Here is a 19,556-nt window from a genome sequence, read left to right as displayed (position 1 = left end):
GGACGGACTGAAAATGAGGGAGAACAAAGCGGTCATGGGGACGCAGCTTTGTTTCCTGAAGACAGAAGATGACCGGCGAATAGGATCGTAAGAGGATCGACAATTCATCCCGATTGGCTCGAATACCGCGGATATTCCAGTGGATAATGGACATAGGGTGAACAGAAAATGGAGGAATGTGACCAAGGTCGCTGTCAACTCAACGACTGCTCAGAGCTTGCGACCGACAGCATGGAATGGCATTCAGCCGAAGGCAGAAGATCCTGATCCTTAGTTGGTCAGGAGCAGCTCCTGCCACCAGCGATTGGCCGGTTGATCAGCCGGCAGCAGTGCGCCTCGGCGACACAGAAGACGGCCGAGGGCGATTTCCGCCAGGTGGTGCTGTAGATGGGACACGCCTTGGCGGAGAAGGAGAGGAACTGGGTATCTTTGTAGCCTTCTTGGAAGTATGATATTTAGATGAAGGAGGAACCGATGGTTGGAAAGTTGCGGTACGTAAAAACTCTTCACGAGTTTGCTCTTTTTTTCGAAGTCTTGGTGTCTGACTTTTGGGCTCGAGATTTAGCACAACTTGACGAAGGGTGAGCCAGAGAGTGGGCAGGCGAAAGTGGTGAGGTTGAACGGGCGATCTTTGCGCTGGCCGATCTGACGACCGCGGCACTAAAGGTGAGGTCGCAACTCTGCATGGCCGCCTCCTTGGTTGGCCGAGGAGAAGCAAGGACAGTGCTGTATTTTCCCGTCTGAGGCACGGTGGGCTGTCGACTGGCGAATAATTTTCGAGCAGCAAAGGTCGACACCTTTTCCTTCACTCTAATTTCCTGGATGAGCTTTTCGTCCTTAAAAACGGGGCAATCTCGAGAGGAAGCAGCGTGGTCACCCATACAATTGATGCAGCGAGGGGATGGAGGTGGACAAGCACCCTCATGGGCATCCTTGCCACACGTAACACATTTGGCCGGATTGGAACAGGATTGGCTAGTGTGATTGAACCGCTGACACCGATAGCAACGCGTAGGGTTTGGGACGTAAGGGCGAACGGAAATTATCTCATAGCCTGCTTTGATTTTCGATGGGAGTTGAACTTTGTCAAATGTCAAGAAGACAGTGTGGGTTGGAATGACGTTCGTGTCAACCCTTTTCATAACCCTATGAACAGCCATTACGCCCTGGTCAGACAGGTAGTGCTGAATTTCTTCGTCAGACAATCCATCGAGAGAGCGTGTATAAACGACTCCATGCGAGGAATTTAAAGTACGGTGCGGTTCCACCCGGACAGGGAAGGTGTGTAGTAGTGAGGTACGCAGCAATTTTTGTGCCTGGAGGGCACTGACTGTATCTAACAACAGGGTGCCATTCCGTAATCTGGAACAAGACTTTACGGGACCTGCAATTGCGTCGACACCTTTCTCAATAATGAAAGGGTTGACCGTAGAGAAGTCGTGACCTTCGTCAGACCGAGAAACAACAAGGAACTGTGGCAACGAAGGAAGAACTGTCTGTGGCTGAGACTCAGTGAACTTACGCTTGTGAGCAGACATAGTGGAAGGTGAGGAAACCATTGCGGAAGAATCCCCCATGATTACCGGCGTCTCCGATGGCGCGCTCCTCCCTTGTGGGGGCCCTCTCTGAGGGCACTCCCGCCTTAGGTGATTGTTCACACCTCAGGTCACACCTCCCGACAAACGGACGGAGGGACCAATCGCCACTTTCGGAAGGTATCAGCTCGGGTAATCACCCCTCCCTGGGCCTTGCCGTTACCAGGGGGTACGTACGTGTCCTACCTGTCTACCCGGGGCGGGGGATTACGCGTTACCCCGTCACCGGCTACGCATGGAAGTGCATGGGTAGGCCTTCAGACACGCAGAGGGAGGAAAAAAGAGAAAGGGAAAGGAAAGAAGAGTGGTCTCAAACGCCACAGCGGAGAAAAGGGCAAAGAGAAGAGGGAAGGAAAAGAGAAGGACAGAGGAAGGACAAAGACTTGCAAGTGTAGAAAGCAAGGAATTTGTAACAGTTTCGAGCGTCCGTCTCCGGACGTAGGCACAAACCATACTCCCAGAGGGGGAGAAAGGGAAGGAAAGAGCCAGGGGTGAGGGGGGGTGGCGAAGATGGGGCACAGGGAAGGATGCGGAAAGGGAGGGTATGCAGCCCGGAAAGGAAGGAGGGCCACATTAGCTCGGGGTCCTATGCTCGCTACGCACGTATCCACAAAAGAGTTGTGGACCCCCTGGGTGTGTGTGTGTGTGTGTGTGTGTGTGTGTGTGTGTGTGTGTGTGTGTGTGTGTGCTTTGGCTTAAAAACTCTCTGGCTTATTTCCAAGAAAGTGACGTGGCTTTGGAGGAGAGGTGGGAGGGGAGGAGGGGTAGGGCGTGATGATGCAGTCCCATTACCACCGTACTTCCTCGTCGCACCCCTGCCTGTGTAGACGTGATCTCTCGGACACGAGTCACTTGGGATGTGGTCCTGCATCCCCATTGCATTCCTACTCCAACTGCCCTTGAATCTTTCAAATACCGCAAAGTTTGTGCTTCATCTCAGCTGAAGCTGACAGACAAACCCAAACAGTGACATTTGGAAACATCGACTCCCAATTAAGACATTATAAAAGGGAAGGAGAATCATTTCTACGTTGTATAGCAACCGTTGATGTGATGTGGATCCATCGTTATTATACCGATCGTGAGTAGTAGAGTATGGTGAGGAAACGTTCATCACTGCCTAAATCAAAAATGTTGAAGAGCCAAGCTGCAGTAGGAAAACTGATAATGATGAATGCTTTCTCAGAAAATTATTTTGAAGAATTAGTTCATGAGCCCACTGGAAGTGAAAATGGTTGCGAAAGCATACTTGACGTTTTAGCAACAAACAATCCTGGACAAATAGTGAGTATTGTGACGAATACAGGTATTAGCGACCACAAGGCAGTTGCCGCTAGTCTGAATACCGTAAGACCTAAAACCATCAAAAAGAAACGCAAAGTATATCTATTTAAAAAAACTGATAAAAAATCTCTTAACGCCTTTTTAAGAGACAGTCTTCACTCCTTCCGATCTGGTCATGTAAGTGTAGAAAAGTTGTGGAATGTTTTCAAAGAGATAGTATCGACAGCAATTGAGAGATATATACCACATAAATTAATAAGTGATGGTACTGATCTCCCACGGTACACAAAACGGGTCAGATCGTTGTTACAGAAGTAGCGAAAAACGAATGCCAAATTTAAAAGAATGCATTATCCCCAACTTTGACAAAGTTTTACAGAAGTTCGAAACATAGCGCCTACTTCAATGCGAGATGCTTTTAATAATTTCCACAACGAAATTCTGTCTCGAAATCTGACAGAAAACCCAAAGAGATTCTGGTCATATATAAAGCACACCAGTGGCAAGACGCAATCAACACCTTCACTGAGCGATAAACACGATGAGTCACAGAAGACATTACCACTAAAGCAGAGTTATTAAATACGGTTTTTCGAAACTCCTTCACCAAAGAAGACGAAGTAAATATTCCCGAATTCCAATCAAGAACAACTGCCAAGATGAGAAACATAGAAGTAGATATCCTCGGTGTAACAAAGCAACTTAAATCACTTAATAAAGGCAAGGCCTCCGGTCCAGATTGTATACCAGTCAGATTCCTCTCAGAGTATGCACATAAAATAGGTCCTTATTTAGCAATCATATACAACCACTCGCTCACAGAAAGATCCATACCTAAAGACTGGAAAATTGCTCAAGTCACACCAATACCCAAAAAGGGAAATAGGAGTAATCCGCTGAATTACAGGCCTATATCACTAACGTCGATTTGCAGTGGGGTTTTGGAACATATACTGTATCCGAACATTATGAAGTACCTTGAAGAAAATGATTTATTGACACACACTCAGCACGGATTCAGAAAATGTCGTTCTTGTGAATCATAACTAGCACTTTATGCTCATGAATTAATGAGTACTATCGACAGGGGATGTCAAATTTATTCCATATTTTTGATTTCCAGAAGGCTTTCGACACCGTTCCTCACAAGAGTCTTCTAACCAAACTGCGTGCCTACGTAGTATCACCTCAGTTGTGCGACTGGACTCGTTATTTCCTGTCAGAAAGGTCACAGTTCGTAGTAACAGACGGAAAGTCATCGAGTAAAAAAGAAGTAATATCCGGCGTTCCTCAAGGAAGTGTTATAGGCCCTCTATTGTTCCTGATCTATATTAACGACGTAGGAGACAATCTGAGTAGCCGTCTTAGATTGTTTGCAGAAAATACTGTTATTTACCGTCTTGTAAAGTCATCAGATGACCAAAACGACTTCCAAAATGATTTAGATAGGATATCTGTATAGTGCGAAAAGTGGCAAAAGTGACCCTAAATAAAGAAAAGTGTGAAGTTATTCACGTGAGTACTAAAAGAAATCAGGTAAATTCCGATTACGTGATGAGTCACACAGATCTGAGGGCTGTAAATTCAACTAAATACTTAGGGATTACAATTACAAACAACCTAAATTGGAACGATCACATAGATAATATTGTGGGTAGAGCAAACGAAAGACTACTATTCACTGGCAGAACACTTAGAAGATGCAACAGGTCTACCAAAGAGACGGCTTACACTACGCTTCTCCGTCCTGTTCTGGAGTATTGCTGTGCGGTGTGGGATCCGCATCAGGTGTGTCTGACGGATGACATCGAAAAAGTACAAAGAAGGGCAGTTCGTTTTGTATTATCGCGAAATAGGGGAGATAGTGTCACAGACATGATACGTGAATTGGAGATGCAATCATTAAAACAAAGGCGTTCTTCGTTGCGACGGGTTCTTATAATGAAATTTCTATCACCAGTTTTCTCCTCAGACTGCGAAAACATTTTGTTGGAACCCCCTACATAGGTCAGATTGTATACCAGTCAGATTCCTCTCAGAGTATGACCGTCACGATAAAATAAGATAAATCAGGGCTCACACAGAAAAATCTAACCGCTCGTTTTTCCCGCATTCCGTTCGAGAGTGGAACGGTAGATAGACAGGTTAAAGGTGGTTCATTGAACCCTGTGCCAGGCACTTTATTGTGAATAGCAGAGTAATTACGTAGATGTAGAGACAGTGTTTTGGGACATAAAACGTCCGCTGATGGTTTGTTACACTCGTAAAGGTCAAACGGTGAATGTTGACAGTTACTGTTGCTCCTCAGACATATAAAATCCAAAACTGAATACAAACGGAGAGGGGAGCATTCAAAAGGTGTTATTTAGCTTCAGGATAATGTTCACCACCATACAATGCAGTACACGCAAAAAACTATTTTTAATTTCCGGAACACTTCAATAGTTCTAAGCAGGTTACGCCCTTTAATCCGACATAGGAGCACCTATGTGAATCCAAGTGTCCATTGCGTGACGAGGTCGTGATGGCAATACAAAAATGGATACGAATGATGCCACAATCATTATTCTCCCATGTCGGAATTTGGAAGTTTTTCAAGAGATGGGTCGAGTGCATAGAGGATGGAGAAAACTAAAGTTATTTAAAATGTTTTATAAACAAAAATTTCCTTTAAAAATTGTTTGCACTTTCTAACTTGATCTCCTACATCTTGAGGTAGAGTATATTGAAATGCCGTGCTCTGAGTCATTGATGGAATGCATGACACGTTTTAACTATGATATTCTGTTTCCTTGCAGTTCACGTTAGTAAATATGAAATAAATCCAACGCAAAATATTTAGTCCAGAAAAGCAAGTAGTTCAGCGTTAATTTGTAAGTGCCAAATATCGAACACCATGAATTTATGAGGGGCCTGCAGCAGAATTCCTACGCTTTTATACTGCTAATAGTCTGGGTAAGGATTAAGATTATCACGAGGAATTTCGAAAGTAACTTCGTTGCACCTACCGTGACAGGAAAGAAATCAAGCGGTGGGCTAACTCTATGCATATTTGAGTTCATTAATGATAGCGTTTACACTTGCAGATTTCGCAGATTCAGTTAGCAACCGCAGAGCCCGCAACTCAATGTAAATGTTGACATTCCCGGATAGTAATTGCTGCAGTAATCGATACCAGTCCATAAGATTCAGTCGTACTCTTCGGTCTCTGTTTTGCTTTCTGTCTTTTGCACACCTGTCTTGGGCGATGCTGATTATTTCCTGTAATCACTTATTTTATAATACCATTAACATTTCTAGAAAATTTAAAAATGTCACATTTACATAGCAAAGGATTTCTCTTTTGAGAGACAAGACGGACTGAATTTGGAACCAGTTTTGTAAATGAATCAGTTGTAATGTTACCAATTTCAATAGGAAATTAAGTCCAAATAAGAAGTCTCATGCGGGCGAAAGTAGTGGTACTTCGTAAATCTGTTCCTGACATAGCACTAATTGAGAAGTACGTTCAAAAAACATGATGTGCCACGCGTTATACGACACAGCTGGAAATAGGTTTTCACAAATTAAATGTGTGGTTAGAAATAACTTTATGTTTCATCAGCACAGAACATAAATAAATGAAGATGTCAGTGTCTGAAAGTGAGATATTTGAATTTTGCAATGTTGCCTTTTATTTGCATTTCCCGTTTAGCGCGAAATGTGACATTATCACATTTATTTACTAGAGAGGGTGGTCTTCCCACCGCTTATCGGTTACTTAATAAATAGTATGATATGCAGGGTGTTTCATGATGACGTTTTAAAAATTTGGGAACAGTTTCCCTGCACCAAAACAAAAAAAATGCCGTACACACGGGCTACACAGTGCACACCTGAAGAGCTAAGACATCTTATTCAGTACAAGATATGTGTTTTACAGTAGCTCCCAGCTCTTTAAGTATGCAGTTTAGAACCCATGTTTAATGGACTTTTTTTTGTTTTGGCCCTTACTACCTCTTTCCAGAATATGGAAAGCAAAAAGCTTGTAGTAGAGGGGACGTATTTCGTAGCATAGAGGATGAACAAGTGCTCACAGCTCTTAAGATAAGCATTTCAGATTCCCTGTTTACCGAAATTTTTTCTTGTTTTGGTGTAAGATTTTTAAAATGTCATTCAGAAACACCCTGTATATTTATGGACTTGTCCACTTGTTATCCTCAATGAAAGTAAAGTAGAATTGCAGGTTCTGTTAAATGTAATGAGTAGTCTAATGAGTATAGAATATAGACTGAGGACCAATCGAGTGAAGATGAAAGTAACGATGGGCCGAAGAAATCAGATAGCCATAAACTTAACATCAAAATAAGTGATCAGAAAATACTGAAGTGAAGGAATTCTGCTATCTTGGAAGCAAAGTAACACATGACGGATGAACCAATGACTTTAGAGAAAAAGACTAGCGCACGTGAAGAAGGTAATCTTGCCAAAAGAATAGTGTCAAACAGTGGTATTAAACAGATGAAGAAATTTCTGAAAATACACTTTTCGATCACTGCACTGTGTAGAAGTGAAACAAAGACTGTGGCAAAAATGGAAAAGAACAAAGCCGTGACGATTTAGATGTGGCGCTCAAGAATGATTAAGAGTTAAATGGACTGATAAGACACGGAATGAGGAGATTCTCTGCAAAACCGGCGGATAAATACGATTTCGCCGTGCCCGTTTTGTTCCGAATTATGATACAATGTTCCTTCGGACATGCATACACTGCAGCACTTCCGACACCTGGCAAATGACTTTCAAGTTATATGTCTCACCTCTACGGGAATATACATAATGGATGTACAAGTACGGGTTGTAGACAAATGGCAGTTTGGGTCTGTCCGTGAGTAGAACTCGGACAACCAAATGGTTGAGGCTACCGCTCGCGATAAGCAGGAAATTCGGGTTCGAGTTTCGGTCCGGTCCACATTTTCATTGCCGTCATTCCATTATACAGCTGATGGTTGTCCATATTCGCAACTGCGAATACATTTCATTAATATCAGGGAACTCCAGTCCGGAGCCGCGCTGCTGCTACGGTCGCAGGTTCGAATCCTGCTTCGGGCATGGGTGTGTGTGATGTCCTTAGGTTAGTTAGGTTTAAGTATTTCTAAGTTCTAGGGGACTGATGACCACAGCAGTTGAGTCGCATAGTGCTCAGATCCATTTGAACCATTTTTGAACATCAGGGAATAACTTTTTGGTTCCAATGATTCCAATGGCTCTGATCACTATGGGACTCAACTGCTGAGGTCATTAGTCCCCTAGAACTTAGAACTAGTTAAACCTAACTAACCTAAGGACATCACAAACACCCATGCCCGAGGCAGGATTCGAACCTGCGACCGTAGCGGTCTTGCGGTTCCAGACTGCAGCGCCTTTAACCGCACGGCCACTTCGGCCGGCTAACTTTTTGGTGCTGGAAGGACCTGCAGAAGTTAAAACTAAGGGAAAAGTCAGAGTATAACATATCCAACAAATAACTGAACGTAATGTGTAAGTTCTACTCTGAGATGAAGAGGTTGGCACAGAAGATAAGTTCGTGTCGAGCCGCATTAAATCAGTTAAAGACTGATGACGCAACTCATCACGATGCAGGTACACACTTTAGATGGAAATTTCGAAAAATTTCAAAAGAATCAAACACTACAAATATAATTAATCCTCATGTATGCTCGCATAAAATAATTCAGTAATTTCTATTCGTTTTATGGCAGTCTAGACAGCAAACTCGAGAATCAATTGCAGTCTATTTCTGTGCGAGGAAGATCGGTGGCAAGATGTCTACCACTGATGAATGCCATTAGTAAGGAGCACCAATTAACGCAAGAGGCACGTAAAATTACTTGGTTATTAAGAGCACCTATAGGTGAATGTCTGAGCGTAATGATGTGAGCAGACTTCCGCTTTCTCCATACAGATTATCACTTTGACACAGCGAATAGATAGGCTGCCTATTTCAAGGTTTCCATTTCCTTCCGTGAACATCGACAGCATAGAAGCACTAATGCCGTACACCTCCATCAGAAATTTAAAGGGAATAGAGACTCTCATTAAATGGAGCTTATCAGGCTTTCCTATAATTGCCTGTAATTTGCATCTCATACGACTAAGTAAGAAGAAGGTTAAGTTCATCAACAATTAACAGACCTGAAGTGACATTATAATACGGTTTAATTGAGAACATTATATTACCAGGAAAAATACATGTAACTGAAATGATACAATAGCTTATATATCCTACAATACTTAAAGATAAGATTACAGAAATTCACAAGATCTCCAACCTTGAGATTTCTGCATAATAGAAATCTCGTATGCTCTGTTGTCAGAGGCTTGAAGTGAGAGTCCCCAAAGCTTTAAAAATAGTCCCTGGGGTTACATATAGGAGACATTGTAACCAACTGTATTGCAGACGTAGTAACGGTCTGTTCTGGTTGCTCTTTCACAGCTAATAGGATGATTAGATTTGAATAATTTTACTATTATTCAACCGAGGTTCCGTCATTCTCTCCATTTAAATATCGTATGTAACTACAGGCTGTGTGCGTATGGTATGAACACTATCCTGTACATGATTTAGGCTCGAAAATTTATTCACATTAACGTTTCTATGTGACTCCGTTCGGGCGTTTAGGATTAATGTTTCGGGAGCCATATGGCCGTCATTGGTTTGGTCCTTCCCGGTCTGCCAGAAGGTTATCTTTGTCATTGTTGTCTGGATGGAATTTAGTGGCCCTTCTTCGGTTCCCCACCAGAGATGGCTTTTCCTTTTCTATTACCCGCGACGTGGCTCCTGCATAAACAAAAACCCTTAGGCAGTCGGTTGGTATGGCTAACCAAATAATCATTTAGATGTCAAAACTAATGCTTAATCGCAATTTTTGGAAGAATACGGGTATTATGTACTCCAAACTGCCAGATTTCGCTGGGTGAGTAGCGACCCCGACAGTAGAAACGCCAAAAGGCAGTTTTCAGGCTAGAAAAAGTTTAGACCCAGAGCCATTCGTCCAAGAAGTTAAAGTTCTTCTATCAGTTATTGAGACATTAGTGCAAAAAATGAGTTATTAAGATTGAACTGCTCCAGAGAATTAGGAATTTGTCATAATTTAATTAAATTAAGCAGTGCTAACCGAATAAATTGATACGCTAAGTGTCGACTCATGGGAAATTACCCTGTTACTTCCCAACCTGATGGATGTTATTCATTTCTTGACGATCTCAACGATGCAGAACGCTCGGTGACAGAAACCACTGCATACTTGTCCCCAATAACATCTCATTTTTCGACATCAATTTAATCTACACACTGGAAAAGCACCGTAAGATAAGTTTCGAGCCGAATAACGAAGCAATATAGTCGCTAGCGGATGGGTAGGGCAGCATTTTTTTCCAGATACTGTCATTATCGTGTGACAGTGTTACAGCTTATGAAACGAATATATGATCATCATCTTCACATATTCCATGCACGTACATACCATCCATCTACGGCAGTAAAATTAAAACGTATCTCTAATATATACTTAAATATCTCATGCAGATGCCTCGACCGAACTGTAGGTACCTCCAGTAATAAGTTAGAATTGTTTCGTTATCCACTTCGCAGCAATAAAGTAATAAATTATCACCAAAACACAACATTAAATATACATGTCTATTGCACCAGCGGTCTTGTGGTAGCATCTTAGATTAGTAATCAAAACGCCCTCGGTCCCTGCTTAGCTCTCCATCGCTCTAATTTTGATAAATAATCAGCATTGGTGGCAGAAGACTACCGGCGTACGAAGACACCCTCATTCTGCGAACGACCTTGTCAAAGAGGGCGAAGGAGCGGACAGAGTTTCAGAGCACTCTCTTGTCCTTGACGTGGGAAACTGCATCTAAAGGTGGAAGAAGCAGCAATTTTCAAAGGCGTGAGGATGCAGAAGGCAATGGCAACTACTGTATTAAAGACACACAAGGTGTAACCACAGCACATGTGGCCTGTGAGTTAAGTGTCATGATGATCTCACCATTGGCAAAAGATTCCGGAATAGTTCCTCATTCGGATCTCTGGGCGGGAACTGCCGAGGGGAGGCTACCTTGAGAAAAAGATTGAATAACCAATGACAGGATAACGTTTTGCGAGTCGGGGCGTTGAATGTCAGGAGCTTGAACGAGGTAGGGAAGCTAGAAAATTTGAAAACGGAAATGCGAAGGCTCAATCTAGATATAGTAAAGGCCAGTGAAGTGAAACGGAAAGACGAGGATTTCTGTTCAGATGAGTAATCGGGTAATCCAAACAGTAGCAGAAAGTGGTATAACGGGAGTAGGATTCGTTTTGAATAGGAAGGTACGGCAGAGTGTTACTGCGAACAGTTCAGTGATAGGGTTGCTTCTATCAGAATCGACAGAAAACCAACACCGACAACAATAGATCAGTTATACATGCTGACGTCGCAAGCTGAAGATGTAGAGAAAGTATATGACGATACTGAACGGGCAATATATTACGTGAAGAGAGATGAAAATTGTCATGGTAGACTGGAATGCAGTTGTAGGGGAAAGACTAGAAGAAAAGGTTACACGAGCATATTGGTTTGGGACAAGGAATGAGAGAGCAGAAAGACTGAATTCTGTAATAAATTTCAGCTAGTAGTAGCGAATACTCTGATCAAGAACCACAAGGGGAGGTGGTATACTTGGAAAAGGTCGCGTGGTACGGGAATGTTACTGTTAGATTACTTTATAGTCAGGCAGACTCTGAAATCAGGGATTGGATGGTAAGGCGTATTGAGGAGTAGATATAGACTCAGATCATAATGTAGCAGTGATGAGTGGACTCACGTTTAAGAGGTTATTCAGTAATAATCAATACGCAAAGAAGTGGAATACGCAAGTTCTAAGGAATGACGAGATACGCTTGAAGTTCTCTAAGGCTATTAGACAAAGCAATAAAGAATAGCTTAGTGGCCAGTACAGATGAAGAGGAATGGACATCTCTAAAAAGAGCACTCACAGAAGTTAGAAAGAAAAAAATGGTACAAAGAAGGTAACTGCGAAGAAGCTATGGGTAACAGAAGAAATGCTTCAGTTGATCGATGAAAGAAAGAAGTACAAAACTGTTCCGGGAAAATCAGGAATACAGAAATACAAATCGCTTAAGAATGAAATAAACAGCAAGTGCAGGAAAGCTAAGACGACATACCTGGATGAAAGATGTGAAGGAATCGAAAAATGAAAGAAGGACTGACTCAACATATAGGAAATCAAAACAACTTTCGGTGAAATGAAAAGCAAGAATGGTAACATTATGAGTGCAATGGGAAGTCCACTCCTAAATGAAGAGGAGAGAGCGGATAGGTGGAAAGAGTACATTGAAGACTTCTATGACTGGGAAGATTTGTTTGATGTAACAGAAGAAGAAAGAGGAGTAGATTTAGAAGAGATAATGGCTCCACCATTAGAATAAGAATTAAAAAGAGCTTTGGAGGACTTATGATCAAATAAGGCGGAAGGGGTAGATAACATTTCAGGAGAACTTCTAAAGTCATTGGGGGATGTCGCAAAGAAATGACTATTCACGTTGATATGTAGGACATATGTGTCTAGCGACATCGAACTTTCGGAAAAATACCATTCACACAAATCCGAAGACTACAAGAGCTGACAGGTGTGAGAATTATCGCACAACCAACTTAATAGCTCAGGCATCCAAGTTGCTGACAAGAATAATATACAGAATGGAAATGAAAATTGAGGGTGTGTTAGAGGACGATCAGTTTGGCTTTAGGAAAGGTAAAGGACGAGAGACGGAATTCTGACGATGTGGTTGAGAATGAAAGCAAACCTAAGAAAACTCAAGACACGTTCATAGGATTTGTCGACCTGGAAAAAGTGTTCGACAGTATAAAATGGTGCAAGATGTTTGAAATTCTGAGAAAAATAGGGGTTAACTACAACAGCTAAGAGGGAATAATAAGAGTGGACGGAAATTTGGAAATTTCTGGTAAGATCTTATGGGACCAAACTGCTGAGGTCATCGATCCCTAAGTTTACACATTGCTGAACCTAATTTAATCTAACCTACGCTAAGGACAAAACACACACACACACACACACACACACACACACACACACACACACACACACACACATGCCCGAGGGAGCTCTCGAACCTCCGACGGGGGGAGCCGCGAAGAGAGGACGACCAAGAACGATGTGCTCGGATTAAAAAGGGTGTAAGGCAGGGATATAGTTTTTCACCCCTATTTTTCAATCTTTACATCGAAGAAGCAGTGATGGAAATAAAAGAAACACTCAGGAGTGGGCTTAAAATCCAAGGTCAAAGGATATCAATGATACGATTCGCTGATGACGTTGCTATCCTGAGTGAAAGTAAAGAAGAATTACATGATCTTCTGAATGGAATGGGCCATAATGAGCACAGAATATGGATTGAGAGTAAATCGAATAAAGACGAAAGTAATGAGAAGTAGTAGAAGAAAGAACAGCGAGAAACTTATTAGGATTGATGGTCACGAAATGGATGAATTTAAGGAATTCTACTAACTAGGCAGTAAAACAACCAGTGACGGACCGAGCAAGGAGGATATCAAAACGATACTTGCACTGGCAAAAAGGGCATTTTTGAGCAATATAAGTCTACTAGTATCAAACACAGGTCTTAATTTGTGGAAGAAATTTCTGAGAATGTACGTTTGGAGCACAACATTCTATGGTAGAAAACATGGACTGTGGGTCAACCGGAACAGAAAAGACTATAAGCATTTGAGATGCGGTGCTACAGACGAATGTGGAAAAATAGGTAAACTAATAAGGTAGGAAATAAGGAAGTTCTGCGCAGAATCGGAGAGGAAAGGAATATATGGAAAACACTGACAAGAGGAAGGAGCAGGATGGTAGGACATCTGTTAAGACATCAGGGAATAACTTCCCTGGTACTAGAGGGAGCTGAGCTGTGGTGGGAAAAAACTGTAGAGAGAGACAGAGGCCGGCCAGGGTGGTCGAGCCGTTCTGGCACTACAGTCTGGGACCGCGTGAGCGCTCCGGTCGCAGGTTCGAATCCTGCCTCAGGCATGGATGTGTGTGATGTCTTTAGATTAGTTAAGTTTAAGTAGTTCTAAGTTCTAGAGGACCGATGACCGTAGAAGTTAAGTCCCATAGTGCTCAGAGCCATTTGAACCATTTTTTGAGAGACAGAGATTGGAATAAATTCAGCAAGTAGTTGAGGACGTAGGTTGCAACTGTACCCTGAGATGAAGTTTGTACAGGAGAGTTATTCGTGGCGTGTCTGCATTAAGTACTGCTCGGATCTGCCCCGATGATTTTTTTCGGCAATGTTTGTCGTACGTTAACAGTGATACACAGCAGTATAGATAGGTTCACTGATGAAGAGTTTCCCTATATATATCTAGCGTATATGTACACTGAATGCAAAGAAAGGGTGGCACAACGAGTTTAAGCTGAGCTGGGTTAGTGTTCCGTCTGAATTTTGTGTTTTCGTTTTGACGATTGCGTAATACATTTTCACTGTTGTGAATGTATTTTCAAACGGAGAAAGGCAACGCCATTAGTTAGCAGAATAAACCACAATGACGTTATTACTTTGTAACGAGCCTACGGAGACCACGCATCGCTCGTACCAAAACACTAAAAAAATATATCAGAAAACGCCGTCCTGAATTTTCAGTTTAGCTGCATCCATTCCTGCTTTCCCCAGAGACTTTCAGATTCACCCTGTATAACTTTTAGACTCAAACATTTTCAACGGGTTACAAAATATCAGTTGATGAGCGTACGGAGAATTTAAAGAGAGGAAATAGTGAGAACAATAGTAATTTGTTTCTGTGGTCTCTATTTGCATGTTTATGAGATACAATACTCGTTTTGGACACGGGAAGTGGCAGAGGAAGAAAGTGGATTGGTGCCTTTCACTCTTTCTTAAAGTTCAGTACTAGACAGCTATATGCTACACCTGGTTCGGAAAATTAGAAGTGTGCAGGAAGTGATAAGTTGATACGAATGTAACCAACGATAATTCAACTCGTTCCTGTTACACCAGATACGAATCAAGGATAATCATTTTTGTTTCCTCGAGGTACAGGGGAACTACTTACAGCAGAACCTTGTGAAAATGAAGAAACCTTTTCAGTAAGAGCTCTTGTATATTATTGTGTGAGGAAAGTGTTCACATATACGAAGCACTTTTCGACATTTATCAAATTTGGTGTACTATTAGTGATCAGATAAACACTTTAAACCGCAATTCTTGTTGAGTCATTTTTTATGACCTACTTTCTCTTCATTTATCACGTCAAAAGTCTTTAGCTATAACTACTGTACCTGCCTGATAACGTAAAATAATCTTCACTCGTTGAGCAAACTTTAAACTGTGATTTCTCTGCACAGACGCTTTTGTATTTGTGCCAAGCTATTTACAGTGTGGTTCAATAAACACAAGCCAAATTTAAGAAAAATGAAGTAGCTTCTTTATGACATATCCTCAGATGAGTGTACCACGTACCGCAAGAAATACTGTCGCAAACGCTTTGTTGCTATGCAACGAGCCACGCCGGTGACGGAGAAGTCCGGCAGCAGACTGTCCCCCCCAGCTGCTGAGTGCCGCCCCTTCGAGATGGGATCGCTGCTCTTCTTTTTTTTCCTGGAACCGCCGCCGGTTCTCATTTTTATACGATGGACCGGCTGCATATTTCAGAAAATACCAGTCCCCCGGGAATATCTGGCGCGAGTTCGGCATAGCCGCTACGTGACGCCGCCCGCTAAGCGCTCCTTCGGGCCGCCCTCGCCTACCCACAGAAGGCGAAGCCCACAGCACCGCGCGTGTAAAAGCTGGCTTGTACTCTGGCGGAGCCAGATCCCAGCAGTTACCAAAAAACAGTGACAGTACAAGAGAGATCTTAGCATCAATGTGGCAAGACACAGTTTGCTTCATTGACTACTGTTAAGATCTCACACTCGATTGGTAACTAAAAAGGTTTCCAACGGCTTCCCAGAAGACTTAATATGTGAACCATTATTCTTTGACGTCAGTACAGATGCTGCGGAAATTGTTGCAAGGCACTAATGAAGCTGTTGGATATGTGGTTTAAGGGTATACGGCTTACAATGTTAAACTGAGCTAAACATTTTCTCATGAGTTACTGGGACTGTAATCTTGATTTTTTTCAGAGAACGGGGAAATATGAAACGTCCTGGCAGATTAAAACTGTGTGCAGGACCGAGACTCGAACTCGGGATCTTTGCCTTTCGCGGGCAAGTACTCTGCCATCTGAGCCACCCAAGCACGACTCACGCCCCGTCCTCACAGCTTCACTTCTGCCAGTATCTCGTCTCCTACCTGCCACTTCCTAGAGCACTTGCTCGCGAAAGGCAAAGTTCTCCCGAGTTCGAGTCTCGGTCCGGCACACAGTTTTAATTTGCCAGGAAGTTTCATATCAGCGCACACTCCGCTGCAGAGTGAAAATCATTCTGGAGGAGCGAACATAAGTTCGGCATTTCTACTGAATTATTAATTTTGGAAAAAGGAAGTTTAGATTTTGAGATATTTTATTTTTTCTAAATGTTAAAATGTTATATATGTTAACAAGAGTTTTAAAATATATATCCCTTAATACAAAATAATTTCACTAATCTTAATTCAGATATATAACATGGGTTAAGGAACAACTCCTGGAAATTTCATCTTTTTACCATGAACAGACTGAGAAAATGTAGCTTAGATACCAAAAAAATTAAACCGGCGGGAAATGAGCTTCACTGTTTTTACTTCAGTGCGTGCCTAATCCATAGTTAGTATCATCAGAATTGTCCAACAGCTTCGTCCTAAAGGGCCTCCTATTTTGTCTAGCCGTCTGTGAATAGAGTTTTACTGCATTGTCTGAAGACCTGAGCCGTTCCTTGTTTAAATATGGCATAGCTGCTGCAATTGCCAATGTTGTACAGAGCCCCATCCTCTGCAAAACATTGCACTTTGTTGTGTTTTTCTAACAGAATGATGAAACTTTATTATAAACGCCAAAGTGGAGAGTTTTAGGTAGCCTGTCCCAATCGCATAGTTCACAAGCTCGTTTGGATTTTGGGGATTCCTACCGTGAAGACAATTCAATAGCTTAAGCTCATAATATGTAGGTGGTGAGCTTCGGGGATTCTGAGCGGAAGCCTGAAGAAAATGCAAGCGATAATAATTTTAAGCGATAATTTTACCGGTCGGGAATTTTCAATGCGACCGCCAAATAAACTCTTTGGCTCGTCTGCATGACAGTAGAAGTAACCGCACGGTGGTCGCTGTCTGCCCGTCTCAATAAAATATTCGACTAACTCGCACTGATGTGCATATTAAGAAAAATAAATTTTTTACGGTGGATATTTTGCGTACAAATGAAAGCACCAAACAACGTGATAAGTAATTGTAAGTGCCACTAATTAATAAATCAGTTCTACACTTCAAGAGTGGACTGCCGTGGAGTAACCTAATTGCTGTCTTAATTCCGACCGATATATGACCAACTCCACACAGTGCTTCAAAATCGCTATAAATTTAAGTAAAGTTATCTGTATCAACTTTTACAATTCAAGGTTCTGCTGAAACACACGAAAAACACATCAAACCAAATGCCTGGTACGCACTGTTCTCCCAAAGTTAAGTCCCGTCTCACAGCATTCACTACCGAAACACCAAGCGGCAAAATCACTTCACAAATCTTACCGCTTCAAATGCTCTCAGGACACAGCCGAGAAGCCAATATGACTGCCTTCTAAATAAACGGCACCTTAGTGTCTCCTTAATTCCCCTTAGCTTGGGTTGTCATTCACCAGTCCGGATAGCAACATTTTATCCTTATGTGCTATCTTAAAACATAGATACCAGAAGATCCACGCTGTGATGCCGATTAAAATAATATATTGTAATAAATTTATGAATAATAATTTTAGGATGAATATTTCGCCCACAATCGAAATTAAAACCAAAGCAGTTTTCACACTATCATGACTATTTAGTTTTAGTGACCTGTTCCTTGAAGACTCACTGGTCGCATATCAGCATTATATCAGTCTTATAGAAAATGAACTGCTGTTTCCAAATGAATGAAACTGTCAGAATTTCCGTCACGGACAAAACTGAGAAAATCCCATTAAGCAAAAACGGCATCCAAGTACTGGAAATTCACAATGTAAGCGTTGTTCATAACGTGTGGTTACGTTTTCCGGTTACTGTTACGTTCCCAACACATTCTGCACTGCTATTTCTGCATGTTTTCTGTGATTAGTAGTGCCGACTTTAATCAGCTCAGATACCTCTCATCTGCTGAATGGGCTATGAATAAACATGAGAAATTTTTTAATGTCGAATATAGATTTAAGTGCTACAAAGTCTTTTCTGAAGTTATTCGTCTGGAATGCAGACAAGTATGAAAGTGAAACAGGGACATAAACAGTTCAGATAAAAAGAGAATATAAGCTTTCGTAATCTGGATCGTGTAGGCATAAGTATAGAAACGGTCTTAATTACACTTCAAGTATGTTAGAGACCTCAAAGTGCTTTTGAAACGGACAATTATAGATAAAGGGATGTAAGGCGAATGGTTGGAGCCCATACACTATTTTGTTGAGCTTCCTGTTACTACCTGGTTGGTATAATACCTGTGAAACAATAGGCCTTTGGCAATCACAATTTCAGTTAATTGTAACACAGATTGAGTAACATGTCAGATCTCACTAATAGGGCAATAAAAACAGGTAGGCCTTGATTAAAAAGAGTTTCAGCTAACCCAGATTATGAAACAGTTTTTAATTATAAATGGACCAGGTAGGCCTGCAATAACAGCTTCAGTTAAGCAGAATTGCCAAACAGGAAACAGGCAGGCATTCTATAATAGCACCTTCAGTTAAAATTACGAAATAGAAAACAGACACGCCTTCAACGATAACAGCTTCAGTTAAGCGAAAGTACAAAATGCAAAACAGGCAGGTCGCCTTTACTCGAAAGATTACTCGTGTGATGATACATATGCAATTTGATAAGTAATATAAAAACTTGGCTTTGTTTTCACAGGTTTCCACCTCAGATCACTCAAGGACAAGTGAACTCCAATTTTAATCACTTCATTCTCGTCGAGGAGAACTACCCCACAATAATTTATTCCACATGTAACAGATAATGAATCTCTGGTCACCTATCACCATAGGACAACACAACACTTAATTAGTAGAGCCCAATGCACCGCTTTAACGGTACATCATTATGCGCTATGCTATCTATACGCCAAATCATCAGCCCAAACTAGTTATTTTTCAGACAGCAGAGCTTAAATAGTTTATCACGCCTTAACATAGATACATTCTGAAGTAAGCCAGCTTAACAGTGCTATATGTGCATAGGCACCTCTTATGCTTGGTGACTAATCAGTACACTCTCCTAAGTAAGCGTGGTGCACTCACAGCTAACCTAGAATTAGGGGACAGCCCCTTTGGGTGCAAGAAAATTTCCTAAACTCGTACTTGTAATTTAATTAAACACATCTCTGGCAAACAGTATCGAAAGGCCACGCCAACTGCACTTTATGGTTCAAATGGCTCTGAGCACTATGCGACTTAACTTCTGAAGTCATCAGTCGCCTAGAACTTAGA

General features: G+C 41.8%; 1 protein-coding gene across 1 annotated transcript in view; it reads left to right on the top strand.

The window, feature by feature from the left end:
* Nucleotides 1–19,556, top strand: part of LOC124788943 (glutamate receptor ionotropic, NMDA 2B-like) — a 441,442-nt gene that overhangs the window by 213,446 nt on the left and 208,440 nt on the right. The gene's annotated exons all lie outside the window — the stretch shown is intronic.

Source organism: Schistocerca piceifrons, chromosome 3 (genome assembly GCF_021461385.2).
Source record: "Schistocerca piceifrons isolate TAMUIC-IGC-003096 chromosome 3, iqSchPice1.1, whole genome shotgun sequence".
Lineage (NCBI taxonomy): Eukaryota > Metazoa > Arthropoda > Insecta > Orthoptera > Acrididae > Schistocerca > Schistocerca piceifrons.
The sequence above is the reverse complement of the archived record's forward strand: the minus strand, read 5'-3'. Positions and strand labels throughout refer to the sequence as shown.